Raw genomic sequence first — 9,060 nt, 5'->3', positions numbered from 1 at the left:
CATGGGTGTTCTTCTCCTTCCCGAACGAACATCCCGTTAAGGGTCCTTTGATATGGGGGAAGGAGGGTGGTTTGTTTGGCTTTGTTAAGGCGTAGCCTAGACAGGCGGTCAGCAATATCTTCCTCCGTTGGTTCATAACCTAAGCCAAAGGGAGTAGATTTGTCGGGAAAAGGGTGGAATGTGTATTCCTTCTTCCTTATGCCCAATGGGGTTCCTGGGAAATAACCTTGAGCTAACAGCATTCTAGGGATGACTCGGGATGCATGCGGGTCTAGGAATGCTGGATCATAATCTTCGATGAACTGGATTGTTTCTTCCATTTGAAACCCATAAAGGTCGTCTGCAGTTTCGGCCGTTCCAACCATAGTACAACTGACGTCGAGAGGAGGGGCGCGGATTTCTAGTATTACCCCGTTATGGTTAAGTTTAACCATTTGGTGCAAGGGAGAAGTGATATGTGCGTTTTATATAATATTTTCACCCCCGTCCCTTAGTACTTTTATGCGTCAAATGAGCTCCTAGGAGCCATTTTAGTACTAATCTGTGTATTTTAGTGTGCCGTGAGTTTCAGGAATACTTAGTGAGAAATTGGTCTTTTTAGTCCCGTTTCTTGATTATTTAGGCCACTACAGGATCCCGAGGGAGTTCGGGACGACTTTTGTCGACTTACGGGAGCCCTAGATATTCATGATCAAGCCCCGTAAGTTAGACTCGGTGTTGTGGACGAAGGGCGGATCACTTAGCCCTCCGCCCGGTGGATTGCCCCTCGCCCATCGGGCGAGCAAGCAGAGGAACAGTTCGTCAGAGGGCGCCCGACGGGCGGAGTTTCGCCCTGTGCCCACCGGGCGCCCATCAGAAGTAGCAGCAGCAGAAATCGCTCTCCGCCCGACGGGCGAGAGCCGCCCGACCGGGCGCGCGGAGAAGGTTTCCAGAAAGTCGCCCTACGCCCGTCGGGCAGCCCTGCGCCCGTCGGGCGGACTTCGAGCTTCTCGCCCGTCGGGCGGAGAGCCGCCCGACCGGGCGACGACAACCCAAGGCGCTGTGCGCGCGCGTCCTTCTTTATTTTTTTTCCGGTTTTTCCTTATGTTTTTAGGCTAAACTATAAATATAGCCTTTGTTAATTTAGTGGGGGACTTAATTATCTCATATCCTAGTATTAAAACACTTAGTTTATCTCTCTAAGCTTAATTTTTCTCTCTAATGTGTTCTAAACACTTAGTTTATTTTCAATCAAAAATTGAAGCTTTCATTTACCATTGTTCTTCAATTAGGTATTATTCCTTATTTCAATTCTTTGTTTAAGCTTTAATTATGTTTTCAATCATGCCAATTGCTTTGCTTATTGTTAATATGCTTGAGTAGTCTAATTTCTAGGGTTTGGGGATCCATGAATAACATGAAGGGACATTGAATAATTGTGATTGTTGCCATTGAAATTAATTCCTATTGATTGGTTATTATTACTATACAATTAGATTTGCACAGGTTTAATTGTGGTAGTTTGGCAATATCAAGTTAAGATTCGAGAGATGCAATTTGATGTTTAGGCTTGTGTCAATAGGTGGAATTAGGATTAATACGTAGCGAGAGCCCGTTAATTCTAAGTCTATGATTAGTATCGATTCGAGAGAGCATGCTAGTCTAATTGATTCTTTTGTTGATTATTGTGATTGTTTATCGTCTTGGATTGTCATTTGTTGGTGAACCTATGCCCTAGATCCTTTAATTCCTGAATTCTTAATTGTGTAATTATCGTTCGTAGTCTTAGCATACAAACCAACCAATTCTTGTTTCCCAATAGTCTAATTTAGTTGATTAATAGTAGAAAAGAACACTGTTTCCCTGTGGATTCGATCCTGACTTCCCTTGCTACCTAGCTAGTGGACCTTAGGTTATTTTTGATTAGGTAATACGACTTTAGCCTGTCAAACTTTGGCGCCGTTGCCGGGGAGACGGTTTTATTTTCTGTTGTTGATTGCTTATCCTAGATTATTGTTTGTTACTACTCAAGGAACTCACGTTCCTTGAGACCGGATCTCACATTGTTTTGTAGTCTTTGTCTATGCCCAGGACCGTAGGTACTAGTAATCTTACTCCATTCGATCCTGAGCCCGAAAGAACCTTTCGTAGACGAAGAACTTTCATTGCACAGTGTGGGAATAACTCTGATTCTGATCATAATATTGGCGATCTTTTTCCTTCAGATACAGATTCAGTTTCAGAGATAGAGATGGGTGACGAAAATCTGATACCGCCACCTACCCCACGGCTTACGGACTATTCTAAGCCAAGTCTGTCCGTGCTACCAAAGGCGATCATGCCTTCTATTGCAGCTGAGACCTTCAAGATTGAGCCTGCATTGATTAACATGATCGAGAGACGCCAGTACGGTGGGGAACCAGGTGAAGATCCGAATCTTCACATTCAGTCCTTTATCCAATATTGCTCCACCATCAAGCAAAAGGGATTGACTCCGGAGCAGACTATGGAGATACTTTTCCCGTTCTCTTTGAGTGGGAAAGCTAAACTGTGGATTAATGGGTTGAATCGGGCGGCTTTGAAAATCAATAATTGGGAATCCTTGGCTTTTGCTTTTTATGTTAAATATTTTCCACCTGAGAAAACGGCTCGTCTGAGGGGTCAGATATTAGGTATCTCACAACAAGCGGATGAGAGTTTGTTCGAGGTTTGGGAGAGATTCAAGGATTTGCAAAGAGAATGCCCGCACCATGGTTTGGAAGATTGGTTCTTGATTCAGCAGTTTTATAATGGTATGGGCAATGAGTCTAGATGTTTGTTGGATTCAGCTGCCAGTGGGAGGTTCATGCAACTTGAGGTGCCTAGAGCTATGGAGGTGATTGAGGAGTTAGCCATTCACAATGCCCAGTATGGAAATCCTAGAGGTCTATCTAACAAGGGTGGTAAGCATGATTTAAATTCTATTGAACAATTAACTGCCCAATTGACTGCTTTACATTATAAGTTCGATAATATGCAAGCGGCCAATGCTCAATCTGCCCAACCTGTTAGTGTAGCTGCTATAAGTGCCCAACCTACTACTATTTGTGAAAGTTGTGGAATGTCTGGTCATTATGCACAGGAATGTAGAAGCTCTATTGAACAATGTAATGCATTTCAATCCTACAAACAAAACAACCCATTCTCCAACTCTTACAATGAGGGCTACAAAAATAACCCTCTGCTTTCCTACAGTAGCAATAATATCCAAAACCCTCACCAAGTTCAACATCCACCACCACAACCATATCAACCCCCACACCAACAATCTTACCAACCCCGAAACAACTACAACCAACAGTCTAGTGGGCCACCTGGGTTCTCTAGACAACACACATCACCCCCACAACCACAACCTCAAGCCACACAGCCTGACCCTATGCTAGTAGAGATGAGAAACATGATGCTACAAATGCAAAAATCTCTAAGTGAAAAGGATGCAAAAATCGATGCTCTTACTGCTCATAACAAGATCATTGATACACAGTTGGCACAGATGGCTACTACTATTGCAGGGAGGCCACCAGGCCAACTTCCTTCACAGCCCGAAAATAGGGAGACTGCTAATGCAATTACATTGAGGAGTGGTAGGGATTATGATGGTCCTTCTATGCCGGTTGAGGTTGATTCTGGGGTGTCTGTTAGTGATCTGGTCAGTGAGGAAATCCCGAAAATAGTTATGGGTGAAAAGGAAATTGAAAAGGTAGTCAATGAGAATGAGGCTACAACTGAGGTCAAGAAGGGGGCGGATATTCAAGTACCACCTATTGCACTCCCCTTCCCAAACCGACAACTCAAGAATAAGCTAGACAAGCAGTTTGGCAGATTCTTGGAAGTGGTCAAAAATTTGCAGGTAACGGTTCCTTTTACTGAATTAATTTTACAGGTTCCTGCTTATGCTAAATTCATGAAAGATATTTTGACCAGAAAACGTGCTTTTTGTGAGGTAGAGACTGTAGCTTTTACTGAGGAATGTAGTGCTTATTTGCAAAACAAGTCTCCACCTAAACTTAAGGACCCCGGAAGTTTTTCCATCCCATGTAACATTGGCACCGTATTTATTGATAAAGCTTTATGTGATCTAGGTGCTAGTGTGTCTGTCATGCCTTTGTCTGTCTGTACTAAACTGAATATGGGTGAGCTTAAGGTTACCAATATCACTCTACAAATGGCCGACCGTTCTGTCAAATACCCCTTAGGTGTTTTAGAGGACGTCCCTGTTAGAGTAGGTAAATTCTATATACCTGTAGACTTTGTAGTATTAGACATGCAGGAGGATTCTCAAATTCCCATAATCTTAGGTAGACCCTTCCTTCACACGGCGGGGGCGGTAATTGATGTTAAAAGTGGGAAATTGACATTGTCTGTTGGGGATGATAAGGTGACTTTCAATCTAAACAGTGCTTTAAAAAGTCCCATGCTAGAGGAGGAACAATGCTATCGCATAGATGTAGTTGACCTTATTACTCGTGATAACGTCTCCCAAGCTCTCGAAAGAGACCCTTTGGAGGCAGTGCTTTGTTGTGAGTCTTCTGCAGGTGATAGCAGTTCTTGGAGTGCTGAAGTGGATGCTCTAAAGTTGGCTCTTAATGGTGGAGAATCTGAGCCGGAGAGCATCAAATTGAAGAGGTTAGTTCGGCCGGTTTGTTCTGTTAAAGAGGTAAAGAAACCCGAACTTAAGCCTCTTCCTGCTAACCTTAAGTATGCGTTTTTAGATAATGAACAACTTTGCCCTGTGATCGTCAGTACTGCACTTGATGCAGACCAGTTATCCCAACTTCTTATTGTGTTTAAAAGGCACAAAAAGGCCATTGGGTACAGTATTGATGATTTAAAGGGTATTAGCCCTGACTTTTGTATGCATAGGATACATCTAGATGAGAATCATAAACCATGCATCCAACCCCAGCGTCGTTTGAACCCTGTCATGCAAGATGTTGTAAAAGCTGAAGTTATGAAATTGCTTGATGCGGGTATAGTGTATGCTGTGTCTGATTCTAAGTGGGTGAGTCCCGTTTAGGTAGTGCCTAAGAAAGGGGGGACAACTGTGGTGAGGAATGAAAAAAATGAGTTAATACCAACTAGGGTAGTCACAGGTTGGCGCATGTGCATTGATTATAGGCGTCTTAATGTTGCTACTAAAAAGGACCATTTTCCCCTTCCCTTCATTGATCAAATGTTAGAAAGGCTAGCCTGTCACAAGTTTTTCTGTTATCTGGATGGTTATTCCGGATTCTTTCAAATTCCCATACATCCGGACGACCAGGAAAAGACCACCTTCACCTGTCCCTATGGTACCTTTGCATATCGTAGGATGCCTTTTGGTCTGTGTAATGCACCTGCTACTTTCCAACGTTGCATGATGAGTATCTTTTCTGATTTTATTGAGTCTATCATGGAAGTGTTTATGGATGATTTTAGCGTCTATGGTACTTCTTTCGATTCTTGTTTGCTAAATTTGACTAAAGTTTTGAAAAGATGTGAAGAGTGCAATTTAGTCTTGAACTGGGAAAAGTGTCATTTCATGGTTATTGAAGGGGTGGTTTTGGGGCATTTGATATCTGATAAGGGCATTAAGGTGGATCGAGCTAAGGTCCAAGTGATTGAACAATTACCCCCTCCAGTTAATGTGAAGGGTGTTAGAAGTTTTCTTGGTCATGCGGGGTTTTATCGCCGCTTTATCAAGGATTTTTCTAAAATTGTTAAACCACTTACCCAGCTCCTCCTCAAGGATGCCCCGTTTGTGTTTACTGATGCTTGTCTTGACGCCTTTGACAGGATTAAACAGGCACTGATTTCGGCTCCCATCATTCGTTCTCCCGAATGGGATCTTCCGTTCGAGATAATGTGTGATGCAAGTGATTATGCAGTTGGGGCAGTCCTGGGTCAGAGAAAGGAGAAGTTTTTACATGCCATCTATTATGCAAGTAAGACCTTAGATGAAGCTCAAGTTAATTATGCTACTACTGAGAAGGAGCTTCTAGCTATAGTTTATGCCTTGGATAAATTCCGCACCTATCTGATTGGATCCAAGGTGATAGTCTATACTGATCATGCGGCCCTTAAGTATCTGCTCTCTAAGAAAGAAGCCAAGCCTAGGCTTATTCGATGGATACTATTGCTACAGGAGTTCGATCTAGAGATCCGCGACAAGAAAGGGGCTGAGAATGTGGTTGCAGATCACTTGTCTAGATTGAGGTATGACGATGGTAAGGGATCTACACCGATTGATGATTCATTTCCGGATGATCATTTACTTGCACTTGCCAGTCAGTCACCATGGTTCGCAGATTTTGCTAACTATATTGTAGGAAGAATTCTTCCGGCCGATCTGTCATACCAACAGAAGAAGAAATTCCTACATGATGTCCGGTTCTACTTTTGGGACGACCCTTATTTGTTTCGTGAGACTGCTGAAGGGTTGTACAAGCGTTGTATTCCAGAATGGGAAGTTCAAGGTGTTATCAGTAGGTGTCATTCTTCACCTTATGGTGGTCACTATGGACCGTCTAAAACAAACGCTAAGTTGTCACAATGTGGTTTTTACTGGCCTACTATGTTCAAGGATGCACAGGCTTTTATTATGGCTTGTGATGCGTGCCAGAGGGCCGGCACTATTTCGAGGAGGTATGAGATGCCACAGAACGGGATCCTTGAGGTTGAGATTTTTGATGTATGGGGAATTGATTATATGGGACCATTCCCATCGTCCAAGGGTAACTTGTATATCCTTGTTGCTGTAGATTATGTGTCAAAGTGGGTGGAAGCCGTTGCCTCACCTACTAACGATGCTAAGACAGTCATCTCCCTGTTCAAGAAGATCATTTTTCCTAGATTTGGGGTTCCGCGCGCTTTGATCAGTGATGGAGGGTCACACTTCCATGAGAAGCATCTGGATGCGCTCCTGCGCAAGTATGGAGTTTATCACCGCACTGGACTAGCCTACCACCCTCAGACGAGTGGTCAAGTTGAGGTCTCCAACCGAGAGATCAAATCTATCCTTGAGAAAGTGGTGGCGAAGTCTAGGAAGGATTGGAGCGATAAGCTAGATGATACTCTATGGGCATACAGAACCGCCTTTAAGACACCTATTGGTACCTCCGCGTATTGGTTGGTGTATGGCAAGGCGTGTCACTTACCAGTAGAAATGGAGTACAAGGCTTATTGGGCAATCAAACAGCTCAACATGGATGCAAAGCTAGCCGGTGAGAAGCGGTTACTTCAATTGGGTGAGCTCGATGAATTCCGACTACAAGCTTATGATAGTGCCCGGATTTACAAGGAAAAGACTAAGAAGTGGCACGACAATCAAATTTTGCATAGAGAGTTCGCGGTGGGCGACAAGGTTCTACTTTTTAACTCTAGGCTTAAGTTATTTCCTGGAAAACTTAAGTCTAGGTGGTCTGGGCCGTTCACCGTGACTATGGTAAGCAAATTTGGGTCTATTGAAGTAGAGAATGAGAATGGTGAACGATTCAAGGTTAACGGACAACGTCTGAAGTTGTATCACGATGAGGCTACTGTAGGAGTGGTTGAGGTCCATCACCTCAACCCCTTCGCCTCATAGACGGCATATTCAAGGTAACAAGGTCGAGCGGGACTTATGAATAAACCAGCGCTTTGCGGGAGGCAACCCGTATTTCATTGCTTTCAATAGTTTAGTTTTGTTTTGTGTGTTTTGTAGTCTAGTTTCTTTGTTCATGAGTGGTGAGGAGAGAGCATTTTACGGTCATTGGGTGTTTAATGATGTACAGGTTCAGCTTCTAAGCACGAAAAGATAGAAAAAATCCGTAGGAGCAAAAATCGCAAACCGCCCGACGGGCGATAGCTGCCCGACCGGGCGCGGAGAGAAAGAATTGAAAAATCTCTGTTCGCCCGACGGGCAGCCAAGCCGCCCGACGGGCGGCTCACTACGGAGCTGATGGAAGTGTCACCCTACGCCCGACGGGCGAGGAGCGCCCGACCGGGCGCGTGCGCAGAGTTTTGGAAGTGTCGCCATACGCCCGACGGGCGATAGCCGCCCGACCGGGCGCGCGGAGAAAAATACTCAAGTGTCGCCTTTCGCCCGACGGGCGACCCTGTGCCCGTCGGGCGGCTTACGAGCTGTTGGCCCGTCGGGCGGGCGTTGGCCCGGCGGGCGAAAGGAGAAAATCAGATTAAAAGAGCACGGGCTCCTCTATTCTTCTTCACTTCACCTCTCAATCATCTTCTTCATTCTCTCACATACTCCATTAAACCCCAAACCCTAAGAATTTCAACTCTCCATATCTCCCTCATCTCTCACTCAAATTCATCAAGCTACACACCAAAATCATCCTCATCACATCCTCTTCAACCTCCACCAAACAATTTTCACTCTTCCTCACTCTCCACAAAAAACCCAATTTCACCAAAAAAATTTGAAAACTCAAAATCATCTTCAACAATGGGTTCAAGGCCAAAAAGAACTTGCACTGGAGCAACAAGGAGACAAGAGGAGGCTTCCACAAGCCGTCCACCACCACCACCTCAATTTGCACCGGATTCAGCTTTCCCGAACATGATTCTCTCTAGTGAGGAGCAACAAACCCGCATTGCACACCTCAAGCTACGGAAGGTAGTCCCTACTCGATTTATTTGTCAGAAAACTTTGAATGATATGGGTATTGGGAGGGATGTTAGGAGATTATTTCATGGGGTGGGCATGAAACATATGTTTTCCATGACTAGGTTGACATTTAGGGATCTTACTCTTGAATTCCTTAGCTCGTTTAATGTCCGAAAGAATGGTTACAAAGATGTCACTAGAGTTTCTTTTAGATTGTTCAATAATGATTATGATTTGTCTATCAAGGATTTTGGTGCTATTTTTGGTTTGAATGTGGAGTATAACAGGTTCCCCGGGGAGGGGCATAACAATAGTGAGGTATGGGGGAAATTGACTGGGGATTTTAATCCCGGTAGCATGCAACATTTGCACGCCTCTAGCGTGCAACACCCCATCCCCTTTGCTTGGTTCAGATTTATGGCTTTTACAATCTTTGGGAGGGACCAAAAGGAGAA

The 9,060-nt window shown here is 44.2% G+C and overlaps 1 non-coding gene across 1 annotated transcript; it reads right to left on the bottom strand.

Annotated features, from left to right (window-relative positions):
• Positions 1–2,629: 2,629 nt before the first annotated feature.
• On the bottom strand, positions 2,630–2,736 carry LOC130470906 (small nucleolar RNA R71). The gene has a single exon (XR_008931622.1). It is a non-coding gene; the product is annotated as a small nucleolar RNA R71 (small nucleolar RNA).
• Between the last annotated feature and the right edge of the window lie 6,324 nt (positions 2,737–9,060).

Source organism: Spinacia oleracea, chromosome 3 (assembly GCF_020520425.1).
Source record: "Spinacia oleracea cultivar Varoflay chromosome 3, BTI_SOV_V1, whole genome shotgun sequence".
In the NCBI taxonomy this organism is placed as follows: domain Eukaryota; kingdom Viridiplantae; phylum Streptophyta; class Magnoliopsida; order Caryophyllales; family Amaranthaceae; genus Spinacia; species Spinacia oleracea.
This window is presented reverse-complemented; position numbering and strand designations above follow the sequence as displayed.